Source organism: Balaenoptera physalus, assembly GCF_965194825.1.
Source record: "Balaenoptera physalus genome assembly, chromosome: 16".
Classification (NCBI taxonomy): Eukaryota; Metazoa; Chordata; class Mammalia; order Artiodactyla; family Balaenopteridae; genus Balaenoptera; species Balaenoptera physalus.
Genome location: NC_138898.1, coordinates 78,196,982 through 78,213,829, shown reverse-complemented (window position 1 = coordinate 78,213,829; position 16,848 = coordinate 78,196,982). Strand labels below are relative to the sequence as shown.

The following is a 16,848-nucleotide window of genomic DNA, read 5'->3' as shown; positions in this document are numbered from 1 at the left end:
TATGTGAGAGCTAGAAAAACATAGTAGAATTGCTGTGAGGACTTAGCATATACTAAGAACTCAACAGGTTGAGATGAAAACTTAAAAATAATAGCTATGCATCTATGAAGACCAATTTGATGTGCACATGAGAACATGGAGATCGGTCAAATCTGCATTCAAATGCCAGCTCTGAAATGTAACTACGGACAAATTAATATTTCTGAAACTTCCATTCATACCCCTCTATCCAACTTCTGCTCCTACCTTTTCACAAATCTAAGCCTCATAGGCTTTGTGCCCCCATGACCTTCACTCTGTTTTACACCTGTGATTATCTCACATGGCCAAAAAAAGACTTTCCAGACAAGATTACTAATCAGTTGACCTTAAAATAGAGAGATTATCCTGATTTTCCAGGTGGGACCAATATAAGCACATGAACCCTAAATGCAGAAGAGGACAGGAACCCAGAATAGTCAAAACAATCTTGAAAAAGAATGTAGGAGCACTTACAGTTACCAATTTCAAAACTTACTACGAACCTATGATAATCAAAACGGTGTGGAACTGGCACAAGGACAGACATGTGGAGCAATGGAATAGAACTATGAGTCCAGAAATAAACCCACACATCTATGGTCACAACTATCAAATGGAAGAGTCTTTTCAACAAATCGTGCTGGGACAATGGGATCACTACACGCAGAAGAATAAGGTCAGACCCTTGTCTCACACCACATATAAAAGTTAACTAAAAATGGATTAAAGACCTAAATGTAAAAGCTAAAACTATAAAAACTCTTGGCCAAAAACACAGGTAAAACATCATGATCTTGGATTTTGTAAAGGATTCTTAGATATGACACCAAAAGCATAAACAACAAAAGAAAAGATAGATAAATTGTACTTCATCAGAATTAAAAACTTTTGTGCTTCCAAGGATCCCATCAAGAAAGTGAAAAGACAACCCACAGAATGGGAGAAAATATTTGCAAATCATGTATCTAATAAAGAACTCATATACAGAATGTGTAATGAACTATTATAACTCAATATTTTTAAAGATAAACGACCCAATTTCTAAAATGGGTAAAAGATCTGAATAGACACTTCTCCAAGGAAGATATGCCAATGGTCAATAAGCACGTTAAATGACTTTTGACATCATTAGTCATTAGGGAAATAAAAATCAAAACCACAATGAGATACCACTTCACATTCAGTTGGATGGCTAGTATTAAAAAGTCAGATAGGACTTCCCTGGTGGCGCAGTGGTTAAGAATCTGCCTGCCAATGCAGGGGACACGGGTTCGAGCCCTGGTCCAGGAAGATCCCACATGCCACGGAGCAACTAAGCCTGTGTGCCACAACTACTGAGCTTGAGCTCTAGAGCCCGCAAGCCACAACTACTGAGCCCACACGCCACAACTACTGAAGCCCACGCGCCTAGAGCCCGTACTCCGCAACAAGACAAGCCACCACAGCAAGAAGCCCGTGCACTGCAACAAAGTGTAGCTCCCGCTCGCCACTAGAGAAAGCCCACATGCAGCAACGAAGACCCAACACAGCCAAAAAAAAAAAAAAGTCAGATAATAACAAGTGTTGACAAAGATGTGGAGAAACTGAAACACTCATACATTGCTGATGGGAATGTGAAATGGTGCAGATGCTTTTGGAAACCATCTGACGGTTCCTCAAATGATTTTTTTTTTTTAATATTTTTGGCTGCGTTGGGTCTTCGTTGCTGTGCATGGACTTTCTCTAGTTGCAGCGAGCGGGGGCTACTCTTCAATGCAGTGCGCAGGCTTCTCATTGCGGTGGCTTCTCTTGTTGCGGAGCACAGGCTCTAGGCACGCAGGCTTCAGTAGTTGTGGCACGTGGGCTCAGTAGTTGCGGCTCGCAGGCTCTAGAGCGCAGGCTCAGTAGTTGTGGCTCGCGGGCTCTAGAGTGCAGGCTCAGTAGTTGCGGCGCACAGGCTTAGCTGCTCTGCGGCATGTGAGATCTTCCAGGACCAGGGCTCAAACCCGTGTCCCCTGCACTGGCAGGTGGATTCTTAACCACTGCGCCACCAGGGAAGTCCTGAATTGTGCCCTTTAAATAGGTGAATTCTGTGGTATGTGAATTATACCTCAATAAAATTGTTTTTAAAATATAAAGCGGAAGAGGAGGGCAGAATGGGAAGTCAAAGAGATTCAAAGAACCGTTGCTGGCTTTGAAGGTGGAGAAATGTAAGAAATGTGGGTGGCTTCTAGAAGCTGAGAATGACCCCTGGCTGACAGCCAGCAAAGAAATGAAGACCTCAGTTGCATAACTTCATTAAACTCATTTCCACCAACATTTAAGTATGTCTGGCAGCAGATTCTCCCCATAGCCTCCAGATAAGAGCCCAGATTGGATGACATCTTAATTTGGACCTCTTGAGAGCCTTAACAGAGTACCTGGCTGAGCTGGCCAGGAGTGCTGACTTAAAATACTTACAATACTCTGGGTGTTGTTTTAAGCTGATAGGTTTGTGGTAACTTGCTACGGCAACAACAGAAAACTAATATAGGCCTCCTTTCAATTTCTCTCTCTTGGGGGACTTTGCACAAGTGTTCTAATGCCTAAATGCTGTGACCCTTGCTGTTTATATGCTGATTTCCCTCTCCTCATTTAGGTCTCAGCTTTCATGTCATACTTTCAGAAAGGCCTTCCCTGGCCACTCTATCTAAAGTAGTACCTACCCCAACCTGCCCAACCCTCACCTCCACTGTGGGCCCAGAATTGTTTCTCCATATCCAGGAAGAGTTAACCAAGCAGGCCTGAGTTGCTCAAATCGTGCACATTCTCGACTTCAGAAGGGCCTGCTTCTGTGGCTGACTCCTGGCCAGCTCCTGGGAGCTGAGGTCTTAAGAGTATCTTTATGTACTAACTGATAAGGGTGTTTTGTGTGCTTGGAGTCTTGATCCACACTGTACCAACTTGTCTAGACAGTCTGTGCAGACTGTGTGATGTATGGTGAATACTGCTTTCCTTCTGGGGGGGGGGGTCAATCATGAGGGTGCTTGTGCCTATGTGACCAGCCTCCAATAAAAACCCTGGAATCTTAGGCTTAAGTGAACTTCCCCAACAGAAAACACTTCACACATGTTGCTAGAGTTTATTGCTGAGGGATTAAATGCACCCTGTCAACTCCACTGGGAGAAGACTCTTGGAAACTCATGCTTGGTATCCTCCAAATTCTGCTCAATGCACTGTTTTCCTTCACTGATCCTGTTTAATATCCTTTCACTGTAATAAAACACAGCCAGGAGTACATGAGTTCTGCAAGTGCTTCTAGTGAATTACCAGACCTGGGGGCAGTCTTGGGGTCTGCCCACAGGACGTGATTATAAAGGGGTGGTATAAGGGAGATCTTAGTGGCAATAGTTCTGTATCTTGACTATGTTGGTGGTTACAGGAATCTACATATGTGATAAAATGGCACAGAACTATAATACACATCGTAGAGATGTCAACTTATTGGTTTTAACATTATACTATAGTTAACATAAGACATAGCCATTGGGCAAACTAGGTGAAGAGTACACAGGACCTTTCTGTATTATCTTTGCAACTTCCTGTTAATCTGTAATTTCAAATTAAAAGTGTTTTTAAAAAATTCCACTTAAAATTTATTAAATAAAAACACCTATGACTGAATTAACATGTATCAGACAGTTGTACATACCACTCAGATAATTTCTGTTCCTAAGTATGGAAAACAAAGTGACCAAGTGAGCAACCAAAAAAAAAGTACACGCCCTGATCTGAAAGGCTATGCAGTGGCGATGAAGCTGTTTTGGTGAGGCAAAGCAGGTACAGTCAGCCCATCCAGATTAGACATCAGAGTATACAGACACCATACCCTCCTCAGTTAAGGAGAAACACGGGGGAATCAATTCTGAGACTCAATTCTGTCTTTCCGGGCAGAAAGACCTATCCCTAGCCACAATCTAGAGGCAACTACCATCACTATTGCACCCAGGGTGGACATCAGAAGGGCCACACCCAGCTCCTATTTGAGCTCTGCACTCCAGTAAGTAGGCTTTTACTGAGCAACCTGGGCACAAAGATTGCATAATTCAATTGGCCCACTCACATTAGGGAGGACAGAGTAAAAATGATCTCTATTGCTGAGATAGCTGAGATTCCTGTGAATTCTGCCTCAGGGCTGGGTACCCTAAAAAGGGCCAGAGGAGCACAAAGCCCACAGAGTTGTGTATGTTCTTCCTTAAAGCTCTGCATGCAAACCACGTTCATTTCATAAAACAAAAAACAAAAAATACTTTTTAGATTTGAGTAGCTTCCCACTATCTTCCTTGTAAGAGTCCTGCTTCCTATTCTTAGGTTTGATGTCACGTCCTCATAGATCATTCCTCTGGGCAACGCACCTGGGATTTATAGAAAACATCCAATCAACTCTACTAAAATGATAAACTATCCTTGAACCTCAGTTAAGAAACAGAATTTAAAGTTAAGCTTTTTCCCTTACATTTGCTTTTTTTCCAGTTATAGAAGTAAAAGATGGTTACTCTAAAAAACCTGAGACATTAGTAGAAAATAAAGAAAACATCACCCAGAGGCAGTCATTATATTCTCATAGTGCTTTCTCTACTCATCATGATCTCATTCATTTATTCAACAAATATTTATATACTGATTTACACTACATGACAGGCACTTAGGATACAAATTTAAGTAATAATAAAGTTTCAGTCCTCATAGAGCTTACTGTCAAGTATGGAAGATGTGACTATATATCTAGAAGGCCTGAAAGAAGAAATTAAAGCACTATGAACACTGAGGAATTAATTTTAAAATTACTGAATTTCATAAAAGAATTTATGTTTATATGAAACAAGCTAAATATGTGTACATGAAATCTATGAAACTCTTATAATAGCCTGACAATAAGAAGTTAGAAAATATAAATAGAGATCTCATTCCCAATAGTATCGAAATGTAAAAACATCTAGGTACTATTTTAATAAGAAAATTATGTCATCTACATAAAAATACTGAGATATAAAGAAGGCTTAAATAGTTGGCAACACATACCAGGACACAGTATGAGAAAGTTAAATATTTTATAAATGGCAAATGTTTCAAAATTTTTAAGTTTACTATAAATGACAAAAAAATTCCAAAAGACTTTTTTGGAACTTGACAAAATTATTCCATATTTTATCAGCAATAATAAACGGGCAAGAATTTTAAAAAATACTCTAAATTAATTTATTGAACTTTAATTTTCTGCAAACTAGTTAAAACAGTGTGAACTTAGCAAAAGAACTGGCAAATCACTTCAGAATGGATTAACCCCAAAATGAATTGCTAATACATAAAATAATTTATTATTAGAGGAAGGAGGAGACGGGAAGAATTTTCAATAAACAATGCAGGGATAACTGGTCAGCAATCTGGTACCCCCAAATTAATTACAGGAATCTTAAACAGGAATCTTAAAGAGTTAAAGTTTTTAAAAGACTAATGAAAAAATAGAAAGGACTAAAATTAAGTATTTATGAAACTTCTAAAGAGGTGAGGGCTATCTAAGCTCACAGGCTGCAGGAGAAATCAGAAAGGAAACCGATTTGAATAAGTACATTGAAACTTCTACCTAGTTTTTAAAAGGCCTCACTTAGAACCAAAATAGAAAGGCAAATAAGAGACTAGGCAGAATATTTTAAGTAAACAGGACGAGAGTGTTTTACCATATTTAGAAATTACACTAATAAGATTTGTAAAACTCTGGTATGCAGTACAAGGATATGAGCAGACCATTCGCAAAATGGAAATAGCTTCCTAGGAACAGACATAGAATGTCAGAGGGTTTGTGCCTTGTGAACTCTGATTTATATCACCAAATTGGCCTCACAAAAAGGTTATACCTATTTACATTCCCACCTACAGTGATCTACTTTCCCACAAACTCGTAAAAACTGCATTATTAGTCTTTAATTTTTGCCAATCTGCAAGGCAAAAAAAGAAGCATTTCTTGTTTTAATACCCATGTCCTTAAATTAACCATCTTTATAGATATTTATTGGCCATTAGCATATTTTCTTTGAAGAATTAAACTGTTCCTGTTCTTTGCTCACTTTTCTATGACATCTTTTTTCTTTTTATAGGTGCTCTTTTTATGTTATCTTTTAGCTTTTGGCTGTGTATGTTAAGATACTATAGTTTTAATCAAAGACTGTATCCAGGTTTCACTGACTTTCATAGCGTTAAATACATTGCCTCCAAAATGAATGTGAATGTCACACAGATAATCAGTGGCAGAGTTCCAATGTTAAATACAACAATACAAAGTATCCAAACACTAGCCTGCCCAAATAATTCCAAATGATAATCAAACCCATGGAATATAATGTAGAGTTTATGCTGCTGGAATGAGCAGAGCCAGCAGAGCAGCATTCTTAAGGAATGAATTCTAGACAACAATCTTCTATTGTATTATGTCACACCCTCTTCAGCAAAGTGAAATTATGGCTCCAATCGGAGCATGCCATTCCCCAGGCAAATAACTCAAAATTACATGCAAAACAACCTGGCTGCTCGAGTCTACTTCTACCATGCTCTATCCTCTCTCTTCCACAGAAGCAGCCAATTCCTCAACTGGTCTATTTATTCAATAAGTAACTGACCAAAAATTATGTCTCTTAACTTAGAGTAACAGCAAACTGCAATATATAAGGTGATTTCAATGATCAAAGGTTTTTGGTTTTGTTTCTGCAAACTTACAGCTTAGTTTTAGCTTTGCTGCAGCCATTTCAACCTTAGCCAGTTGCTGTGGCTGGGCTAGACATACACATATCTATGAGATAAGAGAAATACAAAAAGCAATTGCCTGGATAGAAATGTATTTATTCTGACTTGTTAGAGGGCTCAATCAAATAAATATTTGTATTATATTCTAAGTTTTTGAGAAGTGCCTTGTATATAACAAAAAAATCAAATTAAACTGCAGAAACTTTCAAAAGCTACTAAAAACATCCCATCTGCAGAAACTTTCAAAAGCTACTAAAACCATCCCATCTGTTGTAGGTTGAATTGTGTCCCCCCAAAAGATAGGTTGGACCCCAATATTGTAGATGTGACCTGATGTGGAAATAAGGTCTTTGCAGATGTAATTAGTTAAAATGAAGTCATACTGGATTAGGGTGGGCCCTAAATTGAATGACTGGTGTCCTCATAAGAAGGCCCTGAGAGACCCAGAGACACACATAGAGGTCGTGTGGCCACAGAAGCAGAGATTGGAAGGATGAAGCTACAAGCCAAGAACTCCAAGGACTGCCAGCAATCATCTTCCCTACAGCCTTCAGAGAGCATGGCCCTGCTGACACCTTGATTTCAGACTTCTAGCCTCCAGAACTCCAAAAAAATTAATTTCTGTTGTTTTAAGAACCTACTTTGTGGTAATTTGTTACAGGAGCCCTAGGAAACTAGTAAACCATCCAATAAGAATTGTTGTAAATTCTAGAAATAATTTAAAGAAATGAGTTTTCCACCAGTTGACAGAACTGTGGATTCACAGCATTACTTGCTCTTTACAAATAGGATGATCATATATCTCAGTTAATGAGAACAGTCCTGGCTTATGCCTGTTGTCCTGGTATAAAAGCATCCCTTTGGTTCTCAAAAGTGACCTGTTTTCGATAATAAATTACATGGTCATCTTATGTATGAACAAGCCTAGAATACACCTTCTGTTTGTCTGCCTTCAAATCCCACCTATTCAAATAATGTCAAATGCCCCTTCCCCACCCTCAGAATAATTCCATCTCTCTGGTTTCTATAGTATTTTATAAATACAGCTATTATAATACTCATGTTTTATTACAATTACTTGCTTACTTGTCTACTCCATGTTTGTAGACAACACAGTGCCTGGAACAGAATGCGTACTCAATAGGTATCTTCTAAATGTATTAAATGATTTATTCAGAAGACTAACAAAGTACCTGCAGAGCCAGTTTTCTTTCACTTTTGTCCCTTGTGAAAACTAAAAAAAGAAAATCTCAACTAGAACTGGTGACGGGAAGGCCTGTAAAGGGAGCTCTCACGCCCTTCCACTACACTCATCATCCTCAGCGTCAGTTACCCCAAACAGGAAGCCATCAATTACCCCAAGAGAAAAAGGTCAGTTACTGACTCCAATGGGAAAACATGTACCTTGCACTCCCAAACAGGAAGTACACTACTTTACTACCGTCAGCAAGAGAAAGACTTCCTTCTTTCCCAGCAACCAGCCTAGCCAACAGAAAATGCCATAGTTCAGCCAATGCGAAGCTGGCGTCACCTGAACTTTTACTTGCTTCCAATGAACTTTCATTTTTTCCTTGCTGATGACTTCCTTTCCTGTCCCCTCTCCTCCCTATAAAAGCCTTCCATGTTGTGTAACCCCTCAGAGTATCTCTGTTTGCCAGATGAGATGCTGCCTGATTCATGAATCACTTGATAAAGCCAATTAGCTCTTCAAATTTACCCAGCTAAATTTTGGTTTTAACACCTTTATACACTCTCTGGGGCGTAGGAGGTAGGAAGAGAAACTTAAACAGCAAAATGACTAGCTTATAAAGCCGTGGTTCTCAAATTTTAGCATGCATAAGTGTCACTTGGAAGACTTGTTAAAACACACAGTATAGGGCCCCAACCCAGACTTGCTGATTCAGGAGGTCTGGGGTAGGTAAGGCCTGAGAATTTGCATTTCTAACAGGTTTCCAGGTGATGCGGTTAGGCGCTACTCTTTGAGAACCACTGCTATAATGTAAGCACCACAATTACTAAAAGATTAATTTCTTCTTATAACTTCATTCCTAGCGGGAAACTCTCTTTTCTGAATACGACAGAGTAGCTTGAGGCAGACCAACACTCCTGCTGAGAATTAGGAAAGCCAGATACATTTTAAAAACCAATGTTTAAAGGCATGAGAAAGCAGCTGAAGCAACCAAGACTAGAAGGGTCTAGGTTCTGGAAAAAGAGAGGAACTGTAGAGAAACAAAATGACATTCTGCAGCCACTTTTCCCCCAAGTGCATTTGCTGATTCTGGGGCAAAAAGCCGAGAATCCAGACTTTCCTTCAGCAGAGGAACCATGAGAGCTTTTGGAAGAGGTGAAAAGCAAGACTCAAGGAGTCAAGATCCCAGTGAAAGAGGAGAGTCGAAGAACTGGGCCTAACAAAAGGTTGGCTTTCCGCTGAAGACATTTACCGAATTCTGCAGTTGCACAAAGAGGGCTTCAAAACAAAACTAAAAATCAAGAGTAGAATTTTCAACAATCTCATTGTTCTCAGGAGACAAAGATTACAGTATAGAAGATACAAGGAGGAGGGACCCCTGTGAATTCACGAAACTATCAGTTGGAAGCCCTGGATGCCTGGCTACTTGCTAGCACTAAAGGCAAACTAGAGGGAAACACTGCCTTACCAAACCGGCAACACAACCTCAACCAACAACTCAGTCCCTAATAGGATTAGGTGATGAGCCCCTACTCTACCTGGCTAGCAAAAGGGAGGGGGGATTTCCTCTGAAAAAGAACAGCATCATCTGGAGCTTCATTTTATTCATAACACTCAGCATTCATATAACTGAAAACCAAAAGGAAAAAATAGAAACAGATGCTCAGATAATCCAGACATTGAAGTTAACAGAAAGACTTTTAAATAATGATGGCTATTTAAATTTCCTATTTTAAGAAACAGGGGAAGTAAGAGGAAACACCATATAAAAAGAAGAACTGCAACTGAGAATTGGAATCTATAAGAATCAAACTGAAATTCTAGATCTAAAAAGTATATTAACTAAAAGAATTCAAAGGGCAGACTTAAGAGCAGGTCAGACACAGTAGAAGAGAGGATTAGTAACTAGAACCCAAGTCAATAAAATATATCCATACTGAAGCAGAGATAAAAACTAACAGAAGATACAAGGGCAGGTGGGAATGTAAAAGGGAATGAGGAACACTGTGAAAAAGTCTACCGGGTGTGTAACTGGAGTCCCAAAAGGAGAGAAGAGAGTAATTAGGTCAGAAGTAATATTAAGAGAAAAGAATGAAATTTTCCAAATTGATGAAGACAACCCATAAATTTAAGAAACTCTGTGAACCCCAAGCAGAACAAAGACAAAGAAAACCACACAAAAACATAGCATAATTAAACTGATCATCAAAAACAAACAAACTCTTAAAAGTGACCAGTGGAAAAAAGACACATTACTTTCTCAAGAGCAACAATAAAACTAACAGCTAAATTCTCAAAAGAAATAATAAAAGACAAAAGACAATGGAGAGACTTCCCTGGTGGCACAGTGGTTAAGAATCCACTTGCCAATGCAGGGGACACGGGTTCAAGCCCTGGTCCGGGAAGATCCCACATGCCGCGGAGCAACTAAGCCTGTGCACCACAACTACTGAGCCTGCGCGCTCTAGAGCCTGTGAGCCACAACTACTGAGCCCATGTGCCACAACTACTGAAGCCCGTGCGCCTAGAGCCTGTGCTCCGCAACAAAAGAAGCCACAGGAGTGAGAAACCTGTGCACTGCAACGAAGAGTAACCCCCGCTCGCCACAACTAGAGAAAGCCTACACGCAGCAACAAAGACCCAACGCAACCAGGATAAATAAATTAATTAATTAATTAAAAAAAAAAAAGACAATGGAATGACACCTTAAAAGTGCTGAAAGAAAATAAATTCCCACCTAGAATGCGGTGCTCAGTGATTATTTCCTTTAAAAATGAAGGCATGGGCTTCCCTGGTGGCGCAGTGGTTGAGAATCTGCCTGCCAATGCAGGGCACACGGGTTCGAGCCCTGGTCTGGGAAGATCCCACATGCCGTGGAGCGGCTGGGCCCGTGAGCCACAACTACTGAGCCTGCGCATCTGGAGCCTGTGCTCCGCAACAAGAGAGGCCGCGATAGTGAGAGGCCCGTGCACCGCGATGAAGAGTGGTCCCCGCTCGCCACAACTAGAGAAAGCCCTTGCACAGAAACGAAGACCCAACACAGCCATAAAAATAAATAAACTAAAAAAAAAAATTAAAAAAAAAAAAATGAAGGCAAAATAAAGATATTTTTCAGACAAACAAAAAATGAAAGAATTCATTATTGGCAGGCTTGTGTTAGAAGAAATACCAGAGGGAACTCTTCAGATGGAAAGGAAAATTATCCTATCCCAAACAGAAACAAAAATACAGGAAGGGATAAAGAGCAATGGAAAGAGTAAATATGTAAAGAAATATACATGAATATTGATTATTAAAAAACAATAATTTCTTATGGGTCTTCAAATATATGTCGAATTAAAATGGATAAAACAGAGTAACACAAAAAGACAGGAAAAAGACAAATGGAGTTAGTATCTAAAGTTCTAGGGCAGTGGTTAAGACTCTGCGCTTCCAATGCAGGGGGCCTGGGTTCAATCACTGGTGGGGGAACTAAGATCCCACATGCCTCCTGGTGTGGCCAAAAGATAAAATTAAAAAAATAAATAAAGTTCTAGCATTATTGGAGAAGTGATAAAAGTTATAATTTGGGGCTTCCCTGGTGGTGCAGTGGTTAAGAATCCGCCTGCCAATCAATGCAGGGGACACGGGTTCGAGCCCTGGCCTGGGAAGATCCCACATGCAGCAGAGCAACTAAGCCGGTGTGCCACAGCTACTGAACCTGCACTCTAGAGCCCGTGAGCCACAACTACTGAGCCCGCGTGCTACAACTACTGAAGCCCACATGCCTAGAGCCTGTGCTCCGCAACAAAGAGAAGACACTGCAATGAGAAGCCTGCGCATCGCAGGGAAGAGCAGCCCCTGCTCACTGCAACTAGATAAAGCCCCTGCACCAGCAACGAAGACCCAGTGCAGCCCAAAAAAAAAAAAAAAAAGTTATAATTTGTATTAGACTATAATAAGTCAAGGGTGTATGCTATAATCTCTACTGTAACCACAAAAGAATAATAAAAGAATGTATAACTAAGAAGTTACTAGAGAGGAAAAATTAAATAATAATTGAATAATAAATAATCCAAAAAGAGATTAAAAAAAGGAAAAAGGAACAAAACAAGTGAGTCGAAAAGATGGTAGATATAATACCAAATATAGTGACAATTACATTAAATGGACTAATGATTCTAATTTAAAGACTAAAATTGTCAGACTAAAGAAAAAAAAACTAAATCTAACTTCATGGTGCTTTCAAGGACAAAGAAAAGTTGGAAAGTATAAGGATGGAAAAAGATATATATAGCATGCAACATTTATCAAGAGAAAGCAAGTAGAGCTATACTGGTATCACACAAAATAGACTTTAAGACAAAAAGCACTACTAATGATTTAAGGATAACAGTGTTAATCCACCAAGAAAATTCTAATGTGAGCCAACTGGTTAGAAATTAGTCATCCCTGGGAGCTAAGAAGAATACACTGGCTGAAACCAATTCTGATTAGGAAATCTATGGCAGCTCAAAGAAGGGTAGAACTACACAGTAACATAGAGCTTAAACACCGGACTTCTTTGCAATACAATAAAACTCACATGTGTACCTTGTGGTGAGTTCTGAAATGCTTACACAAAATATTAAAACTTTAAAATCAAGAAATAACAGGTAGACAGATTTAGACAACAAAAACATACACATTAATAAAGATCAGAAGATATTCTGGGGTGATGTAGTGTTTACTAGACTGGGTAGTTTGGTAAAGCCACTAAAATTCATAACTATAAAAACTAGACTTCCTGAAATTAAACCCTCAGAAAAAGAAAAAAAATTTTAAACTATTTTTCAGTACTCAGATTGTTCTCCTCCAAACACAGCTGAAGCGTTCACTGAAGACTGAAATTGAAATCTTTGTATTGCTTTTACCTAAATGGCAGACTCACCATTATAACCATTATTGGTGGTGTTTGGAGCTGGAATTGATTGGACTAAAATCTAACCTCCTGGTCAGTTTTTCTGTCAGAATCTAAGAACTTTAAACTTCAAAACAACCTCAACTTATTTCTCAAGCATTATTTTGTAAGAAATAAGCTGAGATTATATATATATATTTATATGGGGGGGCAGTTATTAGACCAACATACTGAAAAGGCAAGAATTCTTCTTTAGGGAAATAGGCTACAACCTCTTATGGGTAACAACAACAAGAAAATCTGCCTGCAATTTGTTCTCAAATATGTGCAAGAATAAAAGTAGGCTCTTGAAAAGAACTTATTTACAAAACAGAAACAGTCACAGATGTAGAAAACAAACTTATGGTTACCGGGGGAGGGATAAATTGGGGGATTGGGATTGACATATACACACTATTATATATAAAATAGATAACTAATAAGGACCTACTGTATAGCACAGGGAACTCTACTCAATACTCTGTCATGGGCTGTATGGGAAAAGAATCTGAAAAAGAGTGGATATATGTATATGTATAACTGATTCACTTTGCTGTACACCTGAAACTAACATAACATTGTAAATCAACAATACGTCAATAAAAAATAAAATAAAATAAAATGAAAGTAGGCTCTTGGGAGAAAGCAGTGTCTACTTCATACAGTTGATATTCAAAGGACTTAATTTCAATTTTGTCTCTCATCAGCCACTCTATTTCCTGGGGCAGGTAACATCACATGATGCTTTGTAAAGGTATCAGCAGCTAGCACGTCATATGAAAATACTTTGCCATCTGATTATTCCTTGTAAATGATATTTAAGATGTGTCCATTCATAACTATACAACATTTGAGACCACAAATGAAATCTACACACTTATCACACTACAACCCCAACTGCAAAGGCTAATTAATTTACACAAATACATAATCCAATTTGCTAAGTAAAAGCCAAGCATACTACTTCCTGAGACACTAATTATAATGGATTTTAGACATTCTGTTTCATCGGCCTATTTTTTGTTTGTTTGTTTTCACATTTTTAAATTTGTATCCTTCTTATAATATCCTATTCAAAACTCAGGTCACTAGCCTAACTAATTTTTCAGGAACCTATTTAACAATGACAAAAGCTCTGTGGAAATGCAATTAAGGAAACACTATGTTACATAACTATATTTAGGCAAGGACAGTTCCACCCACTGTTTACTAATTAAGGATGAATAAGGATGTTCTCTACTCTTTAGTTTTGTAGGCTAGGTCACAATTTACAATATACTGTAGGAACTATATTACAATACTTCAAAATAAAATAATCTGGAATAACCTGGAATAGTCTCATATGAAAACTCACAATAAATAATGGTTTATTTATCTGTACAACTCTAATGCAATACAATTCCTAATAAAACATGGAATAAGATTTAAGAACATATACACCTAGCGATGTCACTACAGAAGTATAACCTAAATTCATCCCAAATCAGAGCAGTGAGATCACCAGCTAAAGTTTTACTCAAAAATATAAATATAGACCTCTCTTTCCAAAATGGCACACTATCTTTATAACTATATCATTGTGGTCTTCCTGATCTGATGAGACAAATTTGTAACAAATAGAAAGAAAAAATATATGCATTTCAGATGCAAACAAACACATAAAATAATATTCCCTCTTTTCTAACCCTGATAGATGCCTAGAAGATGTATGGTTCCCCAGCTTTATAAACTATGGCCAAATGCCCTGAACTTGTAGCTCTCAGCTCATCTTCTGGATGGAAGATTCAGAACTGTTCAAGGCCCTTCTGCAGTGGTGGGTTCTAATACTGGCCAGTGGGCTTACCTCTATTAATTGTATGGTCTAGCCCCATCTGTGGGCCCAGTCTAGTCCACCTCAAGCAGTATAAAGTCATATGTGCAGACCACTGAGTCTGTCAGACTACCTGAGTTCAAATCTCCATCACCTCTTGTATGACCTGGAACAAGTTACTGCTGTGAACCATATTTCCTTATATTTTTCTTTTAAGAAAGGGAATAAACAAAGATGACAACATTGAGATAATGCATGTAAAGAGCTTATTATTAGCACATGCCTGGCCCATGCTAGCACTTGATAAGTTCTACCTAATTACTTAAAAGGTCAACTTCTTATTTAGCTTGAGCAAAATACAGATACATTAATTTACTGGACACTACATCTAAGATGAGTGGATCTGTTCCCTTCTTAAAAATAAATTACAGGGCTTCCCTGGTGGCACAGTGGTTAAGAATCTGCCTGCCAATGCAAGGGACACAGGTTTGAGCCCTGGCCAGGGAAGATCTCACATGCCGCAGAGCAACTAAGCCCGTGCGCCACAACTACTGAGCCTGAGCTCTAAAGCCCGCGAGCCACAACTACTGAGCCCATGTGCCACAACAACTGAAGCCTGTGTGCCTAGAGCCCGTGCTCCGCAACAAGAGAAGCCACCGCAATGAAGAGCAGCCCCCACTCACCGCAACTAGACAAAGCCCGCGCACAGCAACAAAGACCCAACACAGCCAAAAAGAAATAAATAAAATAATTAATATTAATTAATTAATTAATTAATTAATTACATGCCTGGACTTTTCAAGCCAATGCTCTCTGTGCTCGAGCTAACACCCCGAACCTACTTCCAGAAATGAATCTTGGTATTCACTGATATTCCTTCAGCCCATCTGAGTGTGGAGGTGAAGTGACTTTTACTTAAATATTTGTCAGTCTCCTCCATTTTCATACCCCCCACGATAAAGCATGCCTGCTAAAAATATGGCTCTGTGATTAACCAACAACACAAAAAATGTATGTACTTAAGGAACTTGCTGGGAAGCACAAACACAAACACCACTGCTGATAAATTAATAACAAAAGCTCCACTGAGAAACAAAACATTTATGAAAGGTAACTTGAAAAATGTGTAATCCCCATCTACTTATCTAGATAATGTAAAACAGATCCTTAAATTAAATCAGTCTACAGAGCTAAGTGCTTAGTCCACATTATTTTGCCAACACCAGAACTGTTTTTATTGAATTATGTTTTGATCTTATGTCATCACCCTACACAATGAGGCAATGAGGAATTTTACTAAAAAACAAAGTAAAACACAACACAGCCCTCTGAAATGCATGCTGTATTTATACTTAAGGATGTAGTTGAGGAGTTTCTCAATACAAGGCATCTTCGGGAATCCAAAGGAGAAACAGGTCTTTTATCTTATGGTCACTGAACCATGTAACTGATTACATTTCTTTCTGAACTGGCTACTAAAAAGCAGAGTCAAATTTGTGGCCCTCTAACAAATACTTAAGACTTCAGTCCAGTTACTTTGTGTACAGATCTCATTTCTGTTTCCATCTTAATTTTTCTCTCACAGTCCTAAATCCATCACCCCTTTATTTCTGTCTGTTACCAAAAGCATGTTGTTTGTATCTTTGTAAGTCCTTATGCATCCTTTCTGGAACAAGAGGTGATATAAGTAAATGGTATGCTCCACTTAAAAAACAGTCTGGCAGGGCTTCCCTGGTGGCGCAGTGGTTGAGAATCTGCCTGCCAATGCAGGGGACACGGGTTCGAGCCCTGGTCTGGGAAGATCCCACATGCCGCGGAGCAACTGGGCCCGTGAGCCACAACTACTGAGCCTGCGCGTCTGGAGCTTGTGCTCCGCAACGGGAGAGGCCGCGACAGTGAGAGGCCCGCGCACCGCGATGAAGAGTAGCCCCCGCTCTCCACAACTGGAGAAGGCCCTCGCACAGAAACGAAGACCCAACACAGCCAAAAATAAATAAATAAATAAATAAATTAAAAAAAAAAAAACAACAGTATAGCACAATAAGAAGACATTTTCTTCCATTAATAAACATGTTATGAGTTCAATTTCTAGAGGCATTATCTTTCTTTTGCTCCAAAAGAAAAAAAGAAAGTGTTGTAGCAAACATTATATTT

The 16,848-nt window shown here is 39.0% G+C and overlaps 1 protein-coding gene across 11 annotated transcripts in view; it reads right to left on the bottom strand.

Moving 5' to 3' along the window:
- Positions 1-16,848, bottom strand: part of RABGEF1 (RAB guanine nucleotide exchange factor 1) — a 90,054-nt gene that overhangs the window by 44,285 nt on the left and 28,921 nt on the right. Inside the window, exon 2 of one of the 11 annotated variants that reach the window (XM_082432332.1) lies at positions 4,290-4,394. The exons of the other annotated variants lie outside the window; for them this stretch is intronic. The gene's annotated coding sequence lies outside the window, so the exon portion shown is untranslated. The remainder of the gene's footprint in view (positions 1-4,289; positions 4,395-16,848) is intronic. 11 annotated transcript variants of the gene reach the window in all.